The sequence below is a fragment of the Lithobates pipiens genome, unplaced genomic scaffold (assembly GCF_037356315.1).
Source record: "Lithobates pipiens isolate NorthernLeopardFrog02 unplaced genomic scaffold, aLitPip1_a1.2 Scaffold_22, whole genome shotgun sequence".
NCBI lineage: Eukaryota > Metazoa > Chordata > Amphibia > Anura > Ranidae > Lithobates > Lithobates pipiens.
Window position 1 is genome coordinate 97542482 of NW_027507784.1, and position 23910 is coordinate 97566391.

Here is a 23910-nt window from a genome sequence, read left to right on the forward strand (position 1 = left end):
GCAACCAAAACCGTCCCTTTTACATCAAAAGCCGTTTTAGACCAGCTAGAAAACAGCGATAATTAGAATCACTTGCAGAATTCAGCGATAGCGATTTGTGGGGAAATTCGTCATCAAACACTGAAAGCAATGACAGCGACAATTCTGCAACTGAGAAAATTTCTGTGTTTTTGATTTCGTTACATTATTGAATAATTTTTATTATATTGTTACAATTTATTATATTATAATTTTGTGTTTCAAACTTTATCATACCAGGGATGTCTACTAGACCCTTGTTTGGACAGATTTAAGTGTGTTATTCCTAAGAATTACAGGCCTACAATATAAAAAAAAACGCCAACTTTGCATGTAAATTAATTGTACTGTTTTGAGCATCAAAAATACGGAAAAAAAAAAAATCATAACGCCAGGGAGGTTAAAAAAATAAATAAATAAATAAAACAACTCATGTGTGTGTAAATGCAGGAATCCCAATACTCTTTGGTAATATAGGGAGTTATTTATGAAAAGGAACATCCACTTTGCACTGCAAGTGCACTTGGAAGTAAAGTCGCTGTAGATCCGAGGGTGGCATGCAAGGAAAATTAAAAAAAAAAAACAGCATTTTAGCTTGCACATGATTGGATGATAAAATCAGCAGAGCTTCCACTCATTTCAGATCTACCCCTTAGATTTAGAGTAACTGCACTTGCAGTGTAAAGTGGATTTGCCCTTCGTAAATAACCCCCATAGCGTATATGTTGAATAGTCAATATAGCAATGCTGACTTGTCAACTTTTCCAAAATATTTCTTGGTGGAGGAATGTTGATGATGGAAGACTACTGAAGCACCATCAGTAAAGTATATATCACCCAGAGAGAAAGCAAATGCTAAAGTGACTCACCAGGCCACTTCAATCCCTTTACAGTGAAAGACAAGTCAGCATAACTAGACAGACATTTCATATTTAATATACAGTATCTCACAAAAGTGAGTACACCCCTCACATTTTTGTAAATATTTTTATCATATCTTTTCATGTGACAACACTGAATATATTACACTTTGCTACAATGTAAAGTAGCGAGTGTACAGCTTGTATAACAACATTTTGCTGTCCCCTCAAAATAACTCACAGCCATTTATTTCTAAACAGCCGGCAACAAAAGTGAGTACACCCCAATTGAAAATGTCCAAATTGGGACCAATTAGCCATTTTCCCTCCCTGGTGTCATGTGACTCAGTGTTACAAGGTCTCAGGTGTGAATGGGGAGCAGGTGTGTTAAATTTGGCGTTATCACTCTCACTCTCTCATACTGGTCGCTGGAGGTTCAAAGTGGTACCTCATGGCAAAGAACTCGGAGGATCTGAAAAAAAAAAAAAAAAAAAAAAAAAAAAAAATTGTTGCTCTACATAAAGATGGCCTAGACTTTAAGATTGCCAAGACCCTGAACCTGAGCTGCAGTACGGTGGCCAAGACCATACAGCGGTTTAACAGGACAGGTTCCACTCAGAACAGGCCTCGCAATGGTCAGCCAAAGAACTGGAGTGGACATGCTCCACGTCATATCCAGGAGAAAGAGAAGCGAATGGCAAGTATAACACTTGTTGTGTGCCACATCCAAATTTCACAATGGAAAGAAAAAGGATTCCCCTATGTGGACTTTATAGACAACACACAATTTAAATAGAGTAGTATCAAAGTAATATAGTAAAACAGTTATTTATTGAAATTTAAACAATCAAAAATGAAACATTGATTTACTGAACGCAGTCAGTTAATATCACCATATCGGACATTGGTAAGATAAAACCTCCTTACACCCAACGTGTTTAGGGATATTCCTTCTTCAGGGTGGCAAAGAAAAAAGTTCATCTAAAGCACAAAATATAGAATCAGTAACTTATTAGATGAAGATATTTCTCTAGATAAAGTATGCATTATATTTTAAACAGTTTACTTACACAATGATACTAGGTGACATATGTCTCAATGTTACAATCATAAACATTAAAATCAAAGAAATTACAGCATGTGGTGGGTATGTCAGTGGGGCTACTATCCCAGGGCAAAGAGGGCATCAAAAGAAGTTTATTCACATAAAATTGGTATTGAAATCACTGAAAGGGTTAGACACCAATTCCCTTGCCTCGCAGTCAAAGGCCGGCCCGTATGAACACACTGAAGCCAAATAAGGGATCCCAAAAAACAAAAAACCCATATACATATAATTTTTTTCCCCACTCCCAGGGAATGGAGCACAGAGCATCAGGCAGGGGACATAGCCTGCAGACACAGGAGGAGGACATTGCAGGATCCCGGTGACAAGGTAAGTAACCTGGACCAGGATTCTACAATGCAATCCGAGTGTGGTTCAGGGATGCCGCTAATGGTACGGAAGTTTAACCACAAGCCACACTCGGGATTACCGCCAGGGAGGTTAATTAATTTTATTTGAATCTCTTTGTCATGAAGCGACCCCCACTCATTCTTCACACCAGGTTTAGCATTCCACCCCTCTCCTTTTTTCCGAGATGTTTTGCAGCCTGCAACCCCGAATTTGACCACAAGGGTTTTTAAGACAAGTTCTAATGGCTGTTCATGTATCCATGTGTGGCATTATGTATGACACCCTTTGATTGCTTCTGTATCTTGACCACCTTACTCCTCCCGTTGGTTGGCTCCCTATCTTTGGAACTCTGGCACCTTAGAAATTTTGTGTCAGGTTATATAGTACCAAATGTTATTTATTCCCCCCCCGATTTTAATGTTTTCATAACTTTTTCCATTAATGTATATTTTTCTTGTATGGTTTAAAAATCAAAAAAAAAAAAAATAAATAAAAAAAAAGCAATGGGGGTTGGTTTACCAAAACTGGAGGAGTGCTAAATCTGGTACAGCTCTGCACAGAAACCAATCAGCTTCCAGGTGTTTTTTTTTTTTTGTCGAAGCTTTATTGAACAAGCTGACATTAGAAACTGATTGGCTAACATGCACATCTACTGTATACTAGATTTTGCAGTCTTCAGTTTTAGCAAATCATCCCCAATGGCTATTCATACTGCCATGTCCCTGTATGCTGACAGCAACAGTATGTCCATGGGGGAATTCCATTACTTAGCCGTTTATTTTTCTCCACCATAACTGGCTCCTGGATTCCAGGTGGAAAGTCAAGGACTCCATGTTCCACTTGGTTTATTTAAACTGGAGAGAGAAGGTGGAATCCATTTGTTGATTTAATTCTCTCAATAGTCATGAAAATATGCAGAACCCTTTATAATGGCCACAGTAGGTATGCAGATCCAGGAACTCTAATGGAGAGATAACAACAGAGAGATTTAGGAAATTGCCTGGTGGCTTACTTCTCCAGCATTTCCAGTTGTGAGTGGGCTGAACCATTTTTTGTATTTTGTGGTATTCTGTCAGTTAATTCATTCATACATTATTGAATTAAGAACCACATCTACATCCATACCATCTATGCATTTTACAGTGGTGTGTAAACTGTTACAATGCCTTATTGCACATTTGATCATTTCTCACCATGTGCAATTTTCCTTGCCTCTCTTCACAATGAGGAATCCCCTGAAGACTTGGGGGATATTCCAGAAGCAAACATTTGTGTGCTCAGGCTGGAAAATATATAGCAATGTTATAGTTTTACACAAAGTAACATGAAAGTAAGGTGTATTAGGGCTCATGCACATGGGCAAATTCACCCATGTAGCATGAATGTGTGAAGGCGGCCATATGCAAGTATAAGGCCCTACTCTTGCATGTGGAATATGCAAGCAGATGTAACATCCCGATTACAGGTAGTGCGCATTTTGGACATTGCCTCTGTGTGTGCGCGCAAGTCATTTTATGCAAGTAGTAACAGCTAACTACATGCGGCCACCTTCACCCATTCATGCCTATGGTTGGTTCTACACAGCACAAGGAGCCCTCCAGCACTAAAATAAACCAAATCTCTCTACACTATATGGGCAAATGCGTCCATATACATGCGACCCAAACAAATTTCTTTGAAACCAAAAACTAAGTTTTTTTTTTGTAGCCTTTGAATATAAATGTTAGTGTACATTCCAAAATATTAAAAAAAACTTTAGTACCGATTTGATATCTTCAACATGCTGGTATTTTCTGTTGACTAATCATAGGAGTTTTCTAGGATTAGGCAATTGGCCCTAATAGGACACTCATTTGATTGTTAGTTCTTTGGGAAATTGTTAGCTAGATATTGGGGAAAACACAGTTTTAGCAGTATTGCTACATATTACACATTCAGATGTTTTTTGTATGCGATGTGATTGTTCCTTTTTACTGGAATGTTGAGATACTGACCTCTCCTTTGAATACCATCTCAAAGTCTTCTCGATTGCTGACCTTTTGGTATAAATATTCTGAGAGCTCCAAACATTTGTTGATCTGTTGTTCAAACCCATCAGTGCCCTGTCTGAAAAAGAAATACATGAAATCAATAACCTGTTTTTATTTTCCTTAACTAAACACACAGGAGCTGGTGGTTTTGTAGCATTACTATTATAATCATTTTAGACATGTTTCACATAGAGGATTATTGCAGTTACATTTTATTTCAGGCCTCATTCACACGTGCATACCACAGTGTACACTTATGCAAGGGCCATGTTTGCCTACATAGGGATGTAAGCTGTGTCTAGGGTAATGTGGGTGACAGGTTCGGAACAGAGGCTGAGGGGAAAAAAAAAAAAAAAGGGCGCCCCGGCCTCACCTCTGGAGAGTCCTGTTCGTCCATCATTGGATTGGATTTGAGGACTACTTTTACTATCTTATCACAAGATTTTATACGATCATTTGCGAGTAGTTTTCTTTTCTATGTCTTCAATAAATACATACCTTAAAGGATAATGCACAAGGCCAGTGCCTTTGACCCCTAGGGTTCCCCATCCTTGAGGGCAGCAAGGCCAGTGTTGGTTTTTTCTATAGCCGGTCTGGTGTTCCGCCAACATGCAGGAGTGCTTTTGTTTTGCTGGAACAGAGTCTCTGTGCATCAGCTGTGTCCCAATTGACATGAATGAGACTGCCTGCATGGGGATGCCAGTGCTCTGCGACCAAGCCCCATAGATAGGATTTAGCATACTATGGGGTCTATTTACTGAAGGAAAACTGCAAATTTTGCAAGTGGAGACACTCTACAAAGTGCAGTTGCACCAAAGTTTAGTAAATGAAAGGAAGCTCTGATGAATTCGATCATGCAATCATGTGCAAGCAAAAATGCTGTTTGTCTTGCATGCTATTGGACATTCTTTGCAGTGAAGCTTTGCCTCATTTACTAATCTCTGGAGCAACTACACTTGCAAAGTACACAGTCTATTTGCCTTTTTTATATCATTCCCTATGTATATAAAAACTTTAGTTTGCTGTATGAAGGTTATGTGACAAAAACAGGCAGTTTCTGTTTAGGACTTTAGGAGTTTGCCATAAGAAGCGTTGTGCACCATTTTCTTCTTGGTGTCCTGTGTCCCAGCTAAACCCCTGAAAATCGCTTTATATACCTTTGCTTTTCACATGAGCCAGAATTTAAATATATCTACATGGTGACCACATTGTATTGCTTTATCTCCTGTGTCGTATGATATGTCGTAATTCTTGTCTTGTTGGAAGAGATATCCTGTGCACATCCGATTAGGAGGCTCACACTAGTATCACTATATAGTAGCATACAACAGTGCTGACACTAGGTAGTATTTTTTGGTGTTTAATTTTATTTATTTATTTTTTTCCCCATAGACTTAATCAGATAGATATCACTACTGCTAGCTCTATTTGCACTTCAGCACATACTAGCACTAGGAATCACTCATGCATTTAAGAGGGTCTGGAACATCTTAAAAGAACAGTACCATTTCTATCCCTTTCTTCATATATTTTTCATGCAACACCGTACCCAAAATTTGCATCATTTTGTGCACACAAATAGAGCTCTCTTTTGGTTGTATTTAATCACAACAGTTTTTTTTACTAAATAAATGAAAAAAAAAAAAAAAAAATTTTATATATTATATATATATATATAATATATATACACACACACACATACATACATACATACATACACACATATACACCTCAGTTTAGGCCAATCCGTATTCTTCTACATTTTATTTTTTTAAACCAAAAATATTGCAATAAGTGTGTATTGATTGGTTTGCGCAAAAAAGTTATAGCGCCTACAAAATAGGTCATTGATTTATGGCATTTCTTATAAGGGATGCCCCGAAATTCCGGCAATTTAAAGAGAAAAAACATCCGATAATGGAGCCTAAAATGGGGTGTGGCCTGGGACTCCGCCCATCACAGGGGTGTCCTATAGTGCAGGAGAGCTGCCGCCGCCTGGTTAGAGCGCTAGGAACATCACAGCTTTCATGTCAATAGCTGTGTGTTCCCCGCCACATAACATACAGCCCTTCCCACTTGTCCGGGGAACTTTGATAGATGGATCACCCGTCCAAGGATTGGACGGGTGATCCATCTATCAAAGTGCCCAGACAAAGAGGAGGGGCTGTATGTGACTCGCGCGGCGGGGAACACACAGCTATTGAAATTAAAGCTGTTATATTCCCGGCGCTCTAATCAACCAGGTGGCAGCTTGCCCCTCTTCCTTTCACAGGCAGGTTGCACTAGGGACACTGGCTGCATCTACAAATGTCCCCCAGTCTCTGACCATCTCTGGTACCATTTCCCCAGCCTCTGACCATCTCCTAAATAAAATTAAAAAAATAAAAATTTAATAAAAGTAGTAATGGCAGTGATCTGAGATTTTTAGTGTGACTGCGGACCAATCGGACACGCTAGACACTTGAAACCACTGACATTTATACAGCAATCAGTACTATAAATATCCACCGATTACTGTGTGAATGTCACTGGCAGGGAAGGGGTTAACACTAGGGGATGATCAAGGGGTTAACAGGGTTCCCTAAGCATGTTCTAACTGTTTACACACACACACACACACACACACACACACACACACACACACACACACACACACACACACACACACACACACACGAGATCTACGTTCCTGCTCTGTCACGAGTGATTGTGGGTGTCCAGCAGACATGCGCATCAGCTCCTTGGTGACACGGTGGACGCGCGCCCCCTATTCTAGTGGGAAGCCAAGAACGTCATGATGCCTGCCAGGGATAGGGATTGCGGACTTCGTATGACTATTGGTGGTATGGATAGTGGATAAGAGGGACGTTCAAAATTTTTTTTTTTTTTTTTTTTTTACTTTTCACAGCCCCTGCAATTACACTATTCAGACCCCCCCCCCCCCCCCCCCACACACACACACACACACACACACACTACGTAGCCCACCTATACATTGCACAGCCCCCTTCTCCTAGTCTCTTCCCACACTGTGCCATCATTACAAACCCCTCACTAGCTCCATTTCCTCCAGCTGGTCACATGATTGCTCTCCTCTGATGTTTCACGTGACCGCTTTCCTCCAATCTAAAGCTACACTCGGAGGAGGAGGAGAGCAGCCGGAAAGAACAGGGAGAATGAGGCATCTGTGGACTCCGGTTCACCATGAGACTTTTACACAGCCTATAAAAGAACACATGTGAAGGGACTGGCAGTGACCCCTTACATTTTTAGAGTACACTGGCGGGCCAACCCAGGGCCAGGAGAGGTGGGGGCGCCAGCATGACACTGCTGCCCAATCCCCACCCCACCTTTAGGGCCGGTTCACACTGCGGGCGATGCGAGGCGACACCGACTTGCCTCGCCGCGACCTGCAGCGACCTCAGCGGCGATTTGCAAATGAGCGACTCGAGTCACTCCTCTCAGAACGGTTCCATTGTACAGAACGGGGGCGACTTGTCAGATTGCAGCGAGGCAAGTCGTGTCGCCTCGCCCGCAGTGTGAACCGGCCCTTAGGGGGAAAAAAACAAAACAAAAATGAATAAATATCAGTGTATAACACGCAGGCAGCTTGTCCTTTGTTTTCAACAGATAAAGTGCGTGTTAGACACCTATAAATACAGTAACCACAATGTGTTGAAGTCATTGGATCAGCATGAGACAGTCAATGCCTATTTTCTTAGTGCAGATGGTCTTTAAAATAACTCACCAGCACGTGCCATATGTTCTCATTAGCCCCTTCGAAACTGCAGAATCGTATGCCGACTCCTAGCAAGCCTTGTCCTCCCCACATTGCTGGGCGTCACCGTCGTCTCCCTCAGTTCCAGGGTCTTGATGCTGCCAGGCTTCTTAACGCTTGCTTTTAGCAGATCTTTCAACGTGTCATTGTCCTTATTCTATGGGAGAGACATCACCAATTCATATCATAGGAATATAATCAAACTAGTTAGACTTTTAAAGATAAAAGTAATGATTACACTACTCCTAGTGTTACAATTATTCACCATTTAAAGCCCCACTCAAACCAAAATATTTTAGTATAGCAAGGAAGGGTTAGAAAAAAAGTGGAGTTGATCTTTAAACACCAAAAAAATACACCAGCATGCGATTATTACAACATCAAAACGTGTAGCAGTATAATGAGCATGGAATGTATGTAGTGTATGCCCAGCTATCACAAGGTAAGGGACATTCTCATTGGTCATAGTACTTGGCATTTTTGAGACTCCGTATACAACGCTTTGCCTAGAAGATGCAAACAGTCACTATTGTAACATGTAAATATAATTACATTACTGATATGCCTTGGACCCTTTTAGCAATAAAGTGCAAACTGAGTACCGAAAGTTATATTCACTACAGATCTGTACCTGTGGGGAACAGTACATGCAGTAAATGGGGAACCCTGACAAAGACAAGCTGAGCAGGTAAGTGTCAAGTACCCCAATCTAGGATAGCTGGTAATGTACTGGGTATGTTTGTTAATTTGTAATACACCAAGCCCCTTCCATGTGCACCTTACTGTAAAAGCTAGTTATAGATTGGGGTGGGCACATATTGGATGCTTTCAGCTGCCATTGTGCTTTTGCTGGGCATCCAATGTGTCCCTGAATCTTTAGGGAGGGGCGAGACCCTCCAAGCAAACCTGCTTTCCAGTAGTGCCACCCAGCCAGTTTGTATTAGCCCATTAGTGAATGGATTTTCCTCATCTTTCCTGAAGTTTGTGTTGGTCTGAACAGAATATGCTGAATGGAATAACGTATGAGCCGCTACTCCTTTTTAAAGAGGTTGTAAACCCTTTACAACAACTTTATGCTACAGGCAAGCCCATAATGAGGCTTACCTGTAGCTACCCAGGATATCTCCTAAACCTGCACGGTTTAGGAGATATCCCCTGTATGTGCTGATGACATCGGCACATGCGCACTGGTGTAAACTGAAGCAATGGCGCCTATGTGTCATTGCTTCAGTCTGTGTGCCGCTACCAGCGTCTCCCGAGTGCATGCATGGGAGCATCGTCATTGCGGCTGCGGCCAATCACAGCTCTGGAGACGCAATACCCAGAAGTAACCCCCAGGAGTGATGTCACCGGCTGGAGGGGGAGAGGAGGATGGCTGTGGGGGCTTCATTCTCAGGTAATTCATAATGAGCTAGTATGCTATGCATACTAGCTCATTATGCCTTTGTCTTGTGGGTTCCCCCCCCCCCCCCCGGGGTTTAAAACCACTTTAACCACTAGCCGCCCGCCCACTGTCATGACGGTGGGACCGGGGCTCTCGTTCTGGGCTGACCTCATGATGTGATCTCCTTCCCGGGCCACTAGGTGGCGCACGCCAGCCGCGTCACTGGGGACCCGATGTGCATGCCTGGTGGCTGTGATGTGAGCTGGACACCCGCAATTGCCCAGTAACTGAGCAGGACTGTGGATCTGTGTGTAAACACACAGATCTGCGTCCTGTCAGAGGAGACCATTGGTGTGTCCCTTGTACATAGGGACACCGATCGGTCACCTCTCCCAGTCAGTCCCTCCCCCCAAGACACACATTTAACCCCTCAGTCACCCCTAGCGTTAACCCCTTCCCTGCCAGTCACAATTACAAAGTAATCAATGCTTTTTCATAGCACGGATCACTGTATAAATGCGAATGGTCCCAAAAACACGCCAAAAGTGTTCCATGTGCGCCGCAATGTCGCAGTCACGTTAAAAATAGCCATTACTAGTAAAAAAAATATTAGACAGCGCTGAAAGCTGAAATATGGCTTGGGCAGGAAGGGGGTGTTTGTGCCTGGTAGGCAAGTGGTTAAACAAATACTAAAGAAGGAAATAGAGCAGAAGGTATTTTTATGTGTGTGAAGTTGTAAGACACAAATAATGTAAACATAGAATACAGACTAGAACACATTCAACTTACCAGTCAAAAGGCCCTTTCACAAATGCATTCCTATGGGATAGCGGGTGTCTGCGGATGAACATGCTCTGTGTCCAGAAGAGTTCTTTACCTGTTGAGAGATGCAGAGTCTGTTTAGTCATCGAATTGGAGAGAGTTTTGATTTATCATCAAAGTAAATATGAACTGTACTGTGTAGGATGACTTGAAACAAATTTAGGATTTATGGTGCGAATATAGTGGCCGCCACTGTCAACTCTTCCTTCAGGGTTCCCAGTGCACTCATTGCCCAGCTATAATACCGATCCTCCGGCATCACAACTTTCAAAAGTTAGACGCAAAACAAATTTGCACACCAGGGGTGCCTTTCTGTAGGATTTTTCCAGGTCCATGATTTGATTAAGAAGGTATATAAAAAAAAATAAAAAATTTAGTAGGCAACGGGAGTCCCCATATTTCAGTATAGCAGCCTGTTCTTTGTAAAGTGAAAAATGCAAGAATCTGCCTGGCTGCCACAGAGACTAACATACTCCTTCCTCCAGCATATGTTCCCCCATGCAAGGCTGATGTCTGACATCTTTATTCTTCTTCCAAATCTTAATTATTAATTCATTTTACTGTACATCCCTTAAAAGTTTCTGTGGCTCCCTCAGCAAGGTTTGCATTGTCTAGTTTGCTGCAACAAGGAAAATGCCGAGTACAAACAAAGACAAGCACATCCTAATGGATTGACTCCCAGGGCCAGATCCCATGCAAATGACTGCTGCCGAGCCTGCCTTCTGCCGGGGAATCTACAATATACAATCTCCCTGTACGGAGTTGTGTTGTATCAAAGAGGAAGTAAATATTTCTACAAATTAATAAACTAGATCAGAAGAGCGTGGACTACTTGAAGTGGTTCTAAAGGCAGGTTTTTCACCGGAATACAGTCTGTGCATTAAAAGTAAAAAAAAAAAAAAAAAGTGTTAAATTTAATGAGGAAGTAGGGGGTGGGGCCGAGCCATGCAAGTCAATGGACGCACACAGCCTGGCTCAGGATCAACCCTGCACAAGTGTCCTCAGAGACAAGGAGGAGCCAAAAGTGCAAGGGACCCCAGAAGAGGCAGTACGGGACCACCCTGTGTAATACTTGTACAGAGAAGGTAAGTATAACACGTTTGTTTTTCTAATAAAAAAAAAAAAAAAACACAAACTAAAAAATGTATACATAAATTATAACTTTGCAATCACTTTAAGACCCCTTTCACACTGTCGGACCGCTCAGGTCCACCTGTCAGTTTTGATGGCGGACCTGAACGGGGGCTCCATGCTAGTCTATGGAGGGACGGATGTCAGCGGTGCCATGTACGCCAACATCTGACCTGGTCCGATCCACCAAAAGCAGACGGATGGCCCTACGTCCGGATCAGTGGCTGGCGGATCAGGTGAGACACGTTGTCCGTTTTTATCCGATCTCTACATAGAAACCAGCGGCGCTCGACAAGCCCCTCCCCGCTCAGTGAGCGGAGGGACCTGTCTCCGTCAGCTCAGTGGAGATCAATGGAGAGATCTCCCGCTGAGCTGGTGGACTCCAAGGTAGCGGATCCGCTTCGTGGGAATGAAGCCTAAGGCAGAACTCCAGTCAAAAAAATGGATTTAGTGCTCAGACAGTGAAAAAGAGTGAAATTGAAAAAGATTAAATGCAAATATGAAAAATTGCTCAAACAATAACGGTGATCAATTATTACACACAAAATTGTGAAATGGCAAATAAAGGGGAAGTGAAAGCACTGGTAATAGGACCCAATGGGATAGGATAGTCCATATATAAACGTGGAAAAGTTCTTTAAGGCCTCCCTTCCAAAAAGACTTGACTGAAGTATAATCCCAACCATATGGGAAATGTGCCAATCAACATTTGACAATGATGCACTGTTAGAAAAGTTTTAAATGTTTATTGTGTGACTATTAGAAAAACAATAGTCCTGAGACTGATTTGTTAAAAAGCTTACTTCTGAGCACATTATTGTATAACTCATTGTATTGTTTTGTCCTAATTAACTCCATAGTAAGTAGGATGATTAGATTTAACTAAATATGATAGCCTAAGAATGCACGGAACATGTATAGCTTATAAAGTGCAAGCCTGTGCCATGACACGTTATTTATGTTCTTTCAGCCAATAGAAGCACGGAGATGTTATTCTTGTGGGATATGTGAGGGCGGAACACTTTCTTTTGTTGAGACTTTTTCTTCAGCTTTCGTCCTGTAAGCATGTCTCCCTGTTGTGGGCCACATCAGAAATAAATTGTTTGCTTCTCAGAACACCTGATGTATTTTTTTACTGATCACAAGGGAATTTCCTAACATGCACACATAAGGTACTCTTACCAGCTGAGGTGGACACACAGGCTTGTAATCCTCCTGTTGGGGGTGTTGGGAGGGGGAGATCTCAGAAAGTCTGCCTGCTCAGCGGTGATTGGCTGACGGATTGAACGCAACGTGTACAGGGGAGGAGCTACGCATGACATCACCCGCTGCTGCCCTACAGAACTAACGCGATTGTCGGCTCTACATGCTGTGTTTTTATCATCTTTACATGAGTAGTTTGTGTTTTAACACAAAAATTTAAATCGGTGATCAATTGGATCTTTTCTTTCTACCCATGACCCGGCGTCCATGCCGAGATCTAAGGACACGTGAGAGAAGTTTATGGTCAGTGTTAACCCTTTGGATACCCACCTGTTTGCACAGGGGTCCATGCCATAAGGTGAGAGTGATTAGTTAGACCGGAGGTGGAGGGATTGTCACGCTACTGTGCATTCAGGGCTGATAGTGTATATTTACACTCAGTACTGTATGCATGTAAATGCAAGTACAAATGTTTACAAGTGTACATCATTAACCACTTCAGCCCCAGAAGAATTTACCCCCTTCCTGACCAGAGCACTTTTTGTGATTCAGCACTGCGCCACGTTAACCGACAATTGCAGTGGTTCGTAGTTGCACCCAAACAAAATGGATGTCCTTTGTTCCCCACAAATAGAGCTTTCTTTTGGTGGCATTTGATCACCTATGTGATTTTTATATGGGCAGGCGGCACTGATGGGCATCCCTGTTTTGTAATGTACCACAGAGATGACAGTCAGCGCCCATTTGTGGGCACTGATTGCTATATTTTTTCACATGTGGATGGCCACAGGGGACATACCTGGCCATCCACATGCTGGGGGCTTCCTTGGTGGTCTAGTGTGGGCATCTGAGGTGGGCTGTGCTGATAAACAATCAGCGCTGAACCCCCCCACCCCCCGTCAGAGCCGCCCATCGGCTCGGCTCTACTCGTGTCTGTCAGAAGTGAAGATAAGCTGATCAACGGCTCTTCCTGTTTACCACATGATCAGCCATGTCCAATCACGTTGTAAAGAGCCTCCGCCAGAGGCTCCTTAGAGATCGGAGTAGCACCGATCGCCGCAATGCACACCCCTACGGGCACATAGTGGCTGTTATCCTGAAGGACGTCATGATGCCTGAACCACTGCCCGGCCGTCATTCAGCTATAGGCCAGGCAGGAAGTAGTTAAAGTGGTTGTATAGTCAAATTTGGGACTTACCTACAGGAGAGCCTATAATAAGGCTTACCTGTAGGGAAAAAAAATTTTGATCTATATCTCCTAAACTTGTACGGCAATGTGCCGCTGACTGCAGCAGCGCATGCGCACAGGGGATTCTCAGCTGAAAGCCCGGCAGACGCTGGACCCTGCCGGAAAGAAATCTCCCGCGCACGTGAGCGGGAGTGAGGATATCGCGGCTCCGGCCACTCACAGCGCCGCGATACCCAGAAGAAACGCCGAGGGAACATGTCAGCTCCCTCGGCGTGGATCGGGACAGATGTCGGGGCCTCGTTCTAAGGTAAGTATTTCATAATGAGCTAGAATGTGGTACATACTAGCTCATTATGCCTTTTCCTTTGCAGATGAGGAAAAAAAAAAGGAAGAAGAAGAGAGCACTGGCCTGCATCAAAAACGCGCATGCAGGAAAGCACCTGGAATGCACCCAGACTGCGTTTCTATGGTGTGAACTGGCCCCAAGTCAAAGCATCCCCCACAGTTAGAAAGCACCCCTAGGGACACACTTAACCCTTTAATCCCCCTGATAAACCCTTTCCTGCCAGTGTCATTAGTACAATAAACTGCATTTTTTTTTTTAGCATTGATCACTGTAATAAGGTCACTGGTCCCCAAAAAGTGATGTGCACAGAGGCTCCAGCTGCCGCCTTTCTCCTCATTGGAGGGATTGAAATCAAATCAAGTGACACGGGATTGGGGTGGGGGCAGGGCCATGTCACGCTGTCTGTCAATCAATCAATGCAGCAGTGGAACTCGGGAGCGAGCCCGCACAGGTGCCCCCATGGAAAGTAACCTGATGAAGGAAGGAGGAGCCCGGAGCACCAGCAGGGGAACCCAGAAGAAGAGGATCGGGATGCTCTATGCAAAACCATTACACAGAAGTATAACATGGTTGTTTTTTTATTTTAAAACCAAAAAAGATTTACAATCGCTTTAAAGGGACCCCAAAGACTGGACAGAATAATAATTTGCAGCCATTTTTTTCCTTTAATGACAGCAACAAGGGGGATAGATGGAGGAGCCACAGGGGCCTGTGCTGTCACTGAACACGTGTGAAGCCTCTGATGGAGGCCGCATTATAAACTTCTCAGAATGCAGATAAGAATGAGGAGCCGCTACTGACATTAGTGATGAGGAGTCCACTTCACAGCCAATCCAAACCCTGAACACGGGCAATGTCAGCCAACCAGAAACCCCACAGTACTGGGAGATCAAACACAGGATGTGGGGGGAGAATCATCACTGACAAACGGAAAGAGGGGGGGGGGGCTCTGGATGGATCTCTCACACAGAGGAGGGGGGGGCGCTCTGGATGGATCTCTCACACACAGAGGAGGGGGGGGGGGCGCTCTGGATGGATCTCTCACACACAGAGGAGGGGGGGGGCTCTGGATGGATCTCTCACACACAGAGGAGGGGGGGGGCTCTGGATGGATCTCTCACACACAGAGGAGGGGGGGGGGGGGGTGCTCTGGATGGATCTCTCACACACAGAGGAGGGGGGGGGGCTCTGGATGGATCTCTCACACACAGAGGAGGGGGGGGCTCTGGATGGATCTCTCACACACAGAGGAGGGGGGGTGCTCTGGATGGATCTCTCACACACAGAGGAGGGGGGGTGCTCTGGATGGATCTCTCACACACAGAGGAGGGGGGGGGGGGGTGCTCTGGATGGATCTCTCACACACAGAGGAGGGGGGGGGGGGTGCTCTGGATGGATCTCTCACACACAGAGGAGGGGGGGGGGGTGCTCTGGATGGATATCTCACACACAGAGGAGGGGGGGGGGGTGCTCTGGATGGATATCTCACACACAGAGGAGGGGGGGGGGGGGTGCTCTGGATGGATATCTCACACACAGAGGAGGGGGGGGGGGGTGCTCTGGATGGATATCTCACACACAGAGGAGGGGGGGGGGGGTGCTCTGGATGGATATCTCACACACAGAGGAGGGGGGGGGGGTGCTCTGGATGGATATCTCACACACAGAGGAGGGGGGGGGGGTGCTCTGGATGGATATCTCACACACAGAGGAGGGGGGGGGGTGCTCTGGATGGATATCTCACACACAGAGGAGGGGGGGGGGGCTCTGGATGGATATCTCACACACAGAGGAGGGGGGGGCTCTGGATGGATCTCTTACACACAGGGGGGGGGGGGGTGATGGATCTCTCTCACACACAGGGGGGGGGGGTGATGGATCTCTCTCACACACAGGGGGGGGGGTGATGGATCTCTCACACACACAGGGGGGGGGGTGATGGATCTCTCACACACACAGGGGGGGGGTGATGGATCTCTCACACACACAGGGGGGGGGTGATGGATCTCTCACACACACAGGGGGGGGGTGATGGATCTCTCACACACAGGGGGGGGTGATGGATCTCTCACACACAGGGGGGGGGGGGGGGGAGAGGATGAGGCTGGATCTCTCACATACAGAGGGGGGAGGGGAGGATATCTCTCACATACAGACAAGGGTCGGGATTTCTCTCACACAGAGCACTGTCGGGACACACACAGCCCCTCCCCCGCACAGACACTCCCGCTCTCCACACTGCACCTACCTGTAAGACATTGTACCCCTCTGTTCCTCCATTTCACATCCCCCTCAGGCGATGACACAAAGCGCTGCAGACTCTCACAGGACACGCACAGGCCAGCCTGTCCTCACTGCACAACACTGCTCTTAATTGCCACTTGCAGGCTGGAGGGAGGAGAGATCCGAATCCTCTCTTCAGACTCCAGTCCAGGTACTTTGAATTGAAACCTTACAGCCAGGGCGCGCGCTCTGATTGGCTGAGGGGCTGACCGTTGAGTCACATCAGGCGCGCGGAGGCTGAGCCGGCGCCATTTTGAGCGTATCTTAGCTACGTTGAAGACCTGGTTTCTCGGATCTCCTGTGACAGAAAACAACAGCGCCCCACAGCGGAATTTTCAGCAATTACAGCCACAGCTCTGATCGGAGATAGATAGTAAGTATCATTACTCTCCATGTAATCTTCCCAATGAGGCCGCCACCAGGGGGACAGCCGGACAGATGTAGGGGGCGGGGCCCGAGTGTCTCCAGGGGCCCCATGAGACTCTTCACTACAAACCTGTCAGGGGAGGTGCCAATATAAAGTCCGGAGCCCAGTGCGAGTCCGACACTGAGCTCCGGGACCGGCTTGCAGGGGGCGCTCTAGTGTGGTCATCCCGGACACCTTCCCCGTTCCCCGCATCTCTTGTAGGATGCCTGGACCCCCCACACACAGCGATCGCCCTCCATCCCTCCTCCCCGCTGAGGAACCCTCCCCCTCCGATCTTCTCATCTACACCCCCAGGAGGAGGGGGAGGGCACAATGATCGGGGGTCTGTCCTGTGTATAGATTATGGATGGATACATGGGTGGCGGCCCGTCCATAGAGAGCGCTCCCGCCCCGTGCAGTCCAACTAAAAAAAGTTAGAAAAAATAATAAAAAAAAAATCTCTATGTATATATACATTTAAGCATGTCCCTTTAAAAAAAATGTCTTTATGTGCACTGTGTCCTGGCACCGGGCGCAGTGCAATATGGGAAGCGCCCACGTCTATGCAATCACAAGATTGCAGACCCGGCGATTCATTTGCCCCAAAAAACTGTCTCTGGCGCGGGCGATTGCGCCACAGCTTCCGGCGCGGTGTCCTGGCCGGGCGAGTGCATAGTCTTGCACTTTCAGTTCTAATGGGCGGTGCTTCCGATGTCACTCCAGGAAATGACGTTCACACTCTGCTGCTCAGTGGAACCTCCCGCCTGAGAGGAGCGGGTAACGCATGCTTTTCCACGTGTGGAAATTTTCGTGGCAGGACAGCTTACCCCCCCTTCATACTCGGTCGGTGAAACCCCCCGGAACACCCCAAGCCTGAACCCCCCCCCCCCAACAACCCAATTTTTCATATTTGGTGGTCAGCGGCACAGCAGCCATCACACACCCCCACCCCCCAATACTCAGATATATGCGACTTGCAGAATGCAGATATATGCGACTTGCAGGTTGCAGAATGCAGATATGTGCGACTTGCAGAATGCAGATATGTGTGACTTGCAGAATGCAGATATGTGTGACTTGCAGAATGCAGATATGTGTGACTTGCAGAATGCAGATATGTGTGACTTGCAGGTTGCAGAATGCAGATATATGCGACTTGCAGGTTGCAGAATGCAGATATGTGCGACTTGCAGAATGCAGATATGTGCGATGTACAGGTTGCAGATATGTGCGACTTGCAGAATGCAGATATGTGCGACTTGCAGAATGCATATATGTGTGATTTGCAGGTTGCAGAATGCAGATAAGTGCAACTTGCAGGTTGCAGAATGCAGATATGTGCGACTTGCAGGTTGCAGAATTCAGATATGTGTGACTTGCAGGTTGCAGAATGCAGATATGTGCAACTTGCAGAATGCAGATATGTGCCACTTGCAGAATGCAGATATGTGCCACTTGTAGGTTGCAGAATGCAGATATGTGGGACTTGCAGGTTGCAGAATGCAGATATGTGCGATTTGCAGAATGCAGATATGTGCGATGTACAGGTTACAGAATGCAGATATGTGCGATGTAAAGGTTGCAGAATGCAGATATGTGCGACTTGCAGAATGCAGATATGTGCGACTTGCAGAATGCAGATATGTGCGACTGGCAGAATGCAGATATGTGCGATGTACAGGTTACAGAATGCAGATATGTGCGATGTAAAGGTTGCAGAATGCAGATATGTGCGACTTGCAGAATGCAGATATGTGCGATGTAAAGGTTGCAGAATGCAGATATGTGCGACTTGCAGAATGCAGATATGTGCGACTTGCAGAATGCAGATATGTGCGACTGGCAGAATGCAGATATGTGCGACTTGCAGGTTGCAGAATGCAGATATGTGGGATTTCAGGTTGCAGAATGCAGATATGTGCCACTTGTAGGTTGCAGAATGCAGATATGTGGGGCTTGCAGGTTGCAGAATGCAGATATGTGCGATTTGCAGAATGCAGATATGTGCGATGTACAGGTTACAGAATGCAGATATGTGCGATGTAAAGGTTGCAGAATGCAGATATGTTCGATGTAAAGGTTGCAGAATGCAGATATGTGCAATGTAAAGGTTGCAGAAGACAGATATGTGCGACTTGCAGGTTGCAGAATGCAGATATGTGCGATTTTCAGAATGCAGATATGTGCGACTTGCAGAATGCAGATATGTGCAACTTGCAGAATGCAGATATGTGGGATTGCAGGTTGCAGAATGCAGATATGTGCCACTTGTAGGTTGCAGAATGCAGATATGTGGGACTTGCAGGTTGCAGAATGCAGATATGTGCAATTTGCAGAATGCAGATATGTGCGATGTACAGGTTGCAGAATGCAGATGTGCGATGTACAGGTTGCAGAAGGCAGATATGTGCGACTTGCAGAACGCAGATATGTGCGACTTGCAGGTTGCAGAATGCAGATATGTGCGATGTTCAGGTTGCAGAATGCAGATATGTGCGACTTGCAGGTTGCAGAATTCAGATATGTGCGATGTACAGGTTGCAGAATGCAGATATATGCGACTTGCAGAATGCAGATATGTGCAACTTGCAGGTTGCAGAATGCAGATATGTGCGATTTTCAGGTTGCAGAATGCAGATATGTGCGACTTGCAGGTTGCAGATATATGCGACTTGCAGGTTGCAGATATATGCGACTTGCAGGTTGCAGATATGTGCAACTTGCAGGTTGCAGAATGCAGATGTGTACGATGTACAGGTTTCAGAATGCAGATATGTGCGATGTACAGGTTCCCTCTGTGTCCTCATCACAGGGGCCCCTCTGTGTCCTCATCACTGGCCCCTCTCCTGCCCCAGACCTAAAGTTGTGTAAGGGGCCCCAAAATTTTGGCTGGATCCGTGTGTGTGTGTTCTCTCCTCCTTTCTGGTTTGAGGGAAGAGAGATCACTTTTCACACTCAGGATCAGAGCTGTCATTAGAGATGACAGGGCCCCCCGAACACCCTACCCAGCAGGGGCCCCCGGACACCCTACCTGGCCGGTGGCCCCCCGGACACCCTACCCGGCCAGTGGCCCCCCGGACACCCTACCCGGCCGGTGGCCCCCCGGACACCCTACCCGGCCGGTGGCCCCCCGGACACCCTACCCGGCCGGTGGCCCCCCGGACACCCTACCCAGCAGGGGCCCCCTGGACACCCTCCCCGGCAGGGGCCCCTACCTGTCCTGCAGGGCTATTTTTCTCCTCGCACTGACAGAGTGAGGAGAGAAAAAAAAAAAGCTGATCACCGGCGGCTGTGAGAGGGATGATCATGGAGAGCTTCCGCCAGCTCCTCAGTCCCCACCTGTGCCACCTGCCAGTGCCACCTAACAGTAGACAACAGTGCCACCTACTAGTGCCCATCAGTGCCCCCTATCATTGCCTCATCAACAGTGCTGCACATCAGTGTCACCTACCAGTGCCACCCATCAGTGTCCATCAGTGCAGCCTATCAGCGCATATCGATGAAGGAAAAAAATGACCTGTTTGCAAAATTTTATAACAAACTATGAAACATGATTTTTTTTTTTTTCAAGATTTTACTTTTTTTCTGTTTGTTTAGCAAAAAATAAAAATCCCAGCTGTGATTAAATACCACTAAAAGAAAGCTCTATTTGTGTGAAAAAATGATCATTTGGGTACAGTGTTGTATGACCGTGCAATTGTCTTTCAAAGTGTATCAGCGCTTAAAATTGGTCGGGGGGGTTAAGTGCCCAGTAAGCCGCCCGCCCACCGCCAAATGATGGCAGGACGGTGCAGCTCTCATTCTGGGTGGACGTAATATGATGGCGCCCCCGAGCGGCCACTTCTGTGCCTTCAAGAAGATGCAGTTAAGTTGACGCGGCTCTTTAATCATGTGATCGGCTGTGTCCAATCACAGCCGGTCACATGTAAACAAGGAAGTGCCGGTAATCCGCTCTCCTCACCTCACACTGACAGTGTGTGTGATGAGGAGAGCCGATCAGCAGCATTTGCTCTCAGGGGACAGTGAGAGATGTTACATTAGAGCGCCACCAGTGCCAGCAACCCATACCAACCAGTACTAACCAGTGCCAGTAATCAGTGCCCACCAGTGCCAACAATCAGTGCCCACCACAGCCAGAAATCAGTGCCCATTAGTGATGCCAGTCAGTGCTGGATTTCAGTGATGTCCATTAATGCCCATTAGTGGACATCAATGAAAGCCAGCACTGACTGGCATCCATGCTGCCTATCAGTGCCCACCGATCAATAAAGGTTGATCCTTTCAGATCACGGATTGGTGACTATCCAGCTCTCCCCCCCCCCCCCCCAACACAAATCCCCCCCTCTTAGCAGAAATTCCCACCGCCTTCTAGCACACACATTTTCCCCAATTCCCCCCCCAGCTCAAATCCCCCCCCACAAACTCTCCTCCTAGTACATATACCCCATTCCTCCTTCTAGAAAATATCCCCCCCAGACCTGATTACATTGCTCAGCACAGATAGCTTCCCATCCCCCTTCTCCACAAATGCACAAACTATTATTCCCCCTTCATTGTGTACAATTTCCCTGTAACCTTCCCCCTTCACCCTCTCCTGTCACTACAGCACTCCTCCAGCACATGAGAGAGGATCGCTCTTAGATGGCATTAGACTTCACACACACAACTGGATTACAACCCCCTATCCACATTTCCTGCTGCTGGGAGATGAGCAGCCCTTGGTAGGGTTGCCACCTTTTCTTCAAGTCAAACCCGAACGCTTTAGCGGAGCACGGCAATTTTTTTTTTATAGTATAAACTTTATATATATTTTGCCATTAAATAACATTTCTAATCATATGAAGTTAATAACAAGAGTCCCCCTTTACATCAGAGTCCACAGAGTTCCCCTTTTACATCTGAACTCGCAGAGTTCCCTTTCACTGTAAGGGGGACTCTGCAGACTCTGATGTAAGGGAGTACTCTGGGGTCTCTAACATAAGCAATTCTCTGGGAACACTGAGAACTCTGATGTACGGAGAGGACTCTAATGTAAGGGAGAACACTGTGGCTTCTGGTGTAAAGGGGAACTTTGGTATAAGGGGTGCTCTGAGAACCCTGATTTACCTTAGTGTACTCACTCAGAGGCAGGAGAGAGAAGGGGGGAGACTTCAGTGACAGACAGGGATGGATGGTGAGCTCACTCATCCCTTGGCAGTCAGCACCTCTCATCCAGATGTATCCGAGGCTGCTGAATTGAAATTTCCGGCTCCAACTTTCCTTTTCTGAGGCACAGCACTGGGGATTGGCGTGTGAGCAGACACAGAGAGGTAGGGGTGGGAGGATGAGGTGCTGATCGAGCCCTCTCTTTTCTCCCATCTGTGTGTGTGTTTGGGGGTGGATTGTTAGTGCTGGCTTTGGGCAGTGTGAAAGAATGTAACAGACACTCTCAGCTTAAACAACTGAAGCCAGTAACCCTGCTGGGAAGCCATAGTCCAGTCTAAATAATGTGTCCGGGTTTCAGGCAGTCTGAAACCCGAACGCATGATTCCAAACCCGAACTGTCCGGGTGAATCCTGGACAGGTGGCAACCCTAGATGGGGGGCGGTAATCAAAGTGTATGTGTGTGTGTTTGTGTGTACAGTCCGATGCCATCTCCCCACTCTGCCACTTCTCCTCTCACTGCTCCAGGATGCCATTCCCCTTTCCTGGGTCTGAGAGCAGGCGATGGTGGGGGAGATCAGCAGCCACTCGGGCATCACATCGAAGGAAGGGCTGGGGAGGGGGCACAACTGAAATCTGGGTGAAAATTATCACCCCCTGGATCATCCTTGTCTGTGTCTCTCCTTCGAGCAGCTGAAAGCTGGCGAGAGTGAGAGAGGAAGAAAACGGCTTTAAGCTGCTGCAGAGGGCATTGTTCTGCAATTGCTCTTACCCACCCCACTGTCCAATCTGCCTGCTGCCTGCCCCCCCCCCCCCCCCCCCCATAGGAGAACCGTGGAACAACCCTGATGACGGCATTCAGTGACGCAGTATAAAGTCACATACAATAATAAGTTACTAAGAATTACACCCAGCATATGAGACAAGAGAAGTTGTACTGTGCAGGGTCCATACATACAGAATAAGAACAGATACTGAGAATTATGCCCAGCATACACAGCTATTAACTGCTTCCCAAGCGCCACGCGCCGATGTACATCGGCAGAATGGCACAGGTGTGAAAAAGGTCATAACCATACATCCCTTCATAGTCCCGGGATGGTGGCCCGTGCCCATGGGTCCTTCGGACTTGATGTCCGCCGGTGGCCCGCGATGATGACAAGGAGAGGCAGAATGGGGTAATGTAAACAAGGCATTTCCCTGTTCTGCCTAGTGACCTGACAGGGATCTGCTGCTCCCTGTCATCGGGAGCAGTGATTTCATGTCCTAGGTAGCCTATCCTCCCTTCAGTTAGAACACGGTGAGGGAACACATTTAACCCCTTGATCACCCCCTAGTGTTAACCTCTTCCCTGCCAGTGACATTTACACAGTAATCATTGGCTATTTTTAGCTCTGTATAAATGTCAGTAGTCCCAAAATAGTGTCAAAATTGTCTGATCTGTCCTCTGCATTGTCGCAGTCCCGATAAAAATCCCGAAAAAAAAAACATTCATAATACAAATGGCATAAATCTATCCCCTATTTTGTAGATGCTATAACTTTTGCGCAAACCAATCAATATACACTTAGCCCTTGTACATACGGTTGGAGATTCCGACGGAATGTGTCCGATCGGACCGTTTTGTCGGAATATTCCGACTGTGTGTGGTCTACATCGGACTGTTTCCGTTGGAGTATCCGACGGACCAAGTTTTCCAACTTGTCCAACAAAATGCTCCGATCGGACACACTCCGATCATGTGTAGAGAATTCCGATCGGACAAAGTGCCACGCATGCTCAGATCAAATTCCTACACCAAAGCTATTGGCTACTAGCGTGAACGTAGTCCCGTCATAATGAAATAACGTAATTACATCGGA

At 46.3% G+C, this 23910-nt stretch overlaps 1 long non-coding RNA gene across 3 annotated transcripts; it reads right to left on the reverse strand.

Annotated features, from left to right (window-relative positions):
- Positions 1 to 1690: 1690 nt before the first annotated feature.
- LOC143923978 (uncharacterized) lies at positions 1691 to 17046 on the reverse strand. 3 transcript variants are annotated; one of them, XR_013261804.1, is made up of 5 exons: positions 16466 to 17046; positions 10316 to 10403; positions 8113 to 8299; positions 4329 to 4440; positions 1691 to 3295 (listed from the first exon to the last, which is right to left on the reverse strand). It is a non-coding gene; the product is annotated as an uncharacterized LOC143923978 (long non-coding RNA). The 3 variants fall into 3 exon arrangements; XR_013261803.1 differs by having other exon boundaries at positions 1691 to 4217; XR_013261802.1 differs by having other exon boundaries at positions 1691 to 4440; positions 16466 to 17042.
- Positions 17047 to 23910: the final 6864 nt, after the last annotated feature.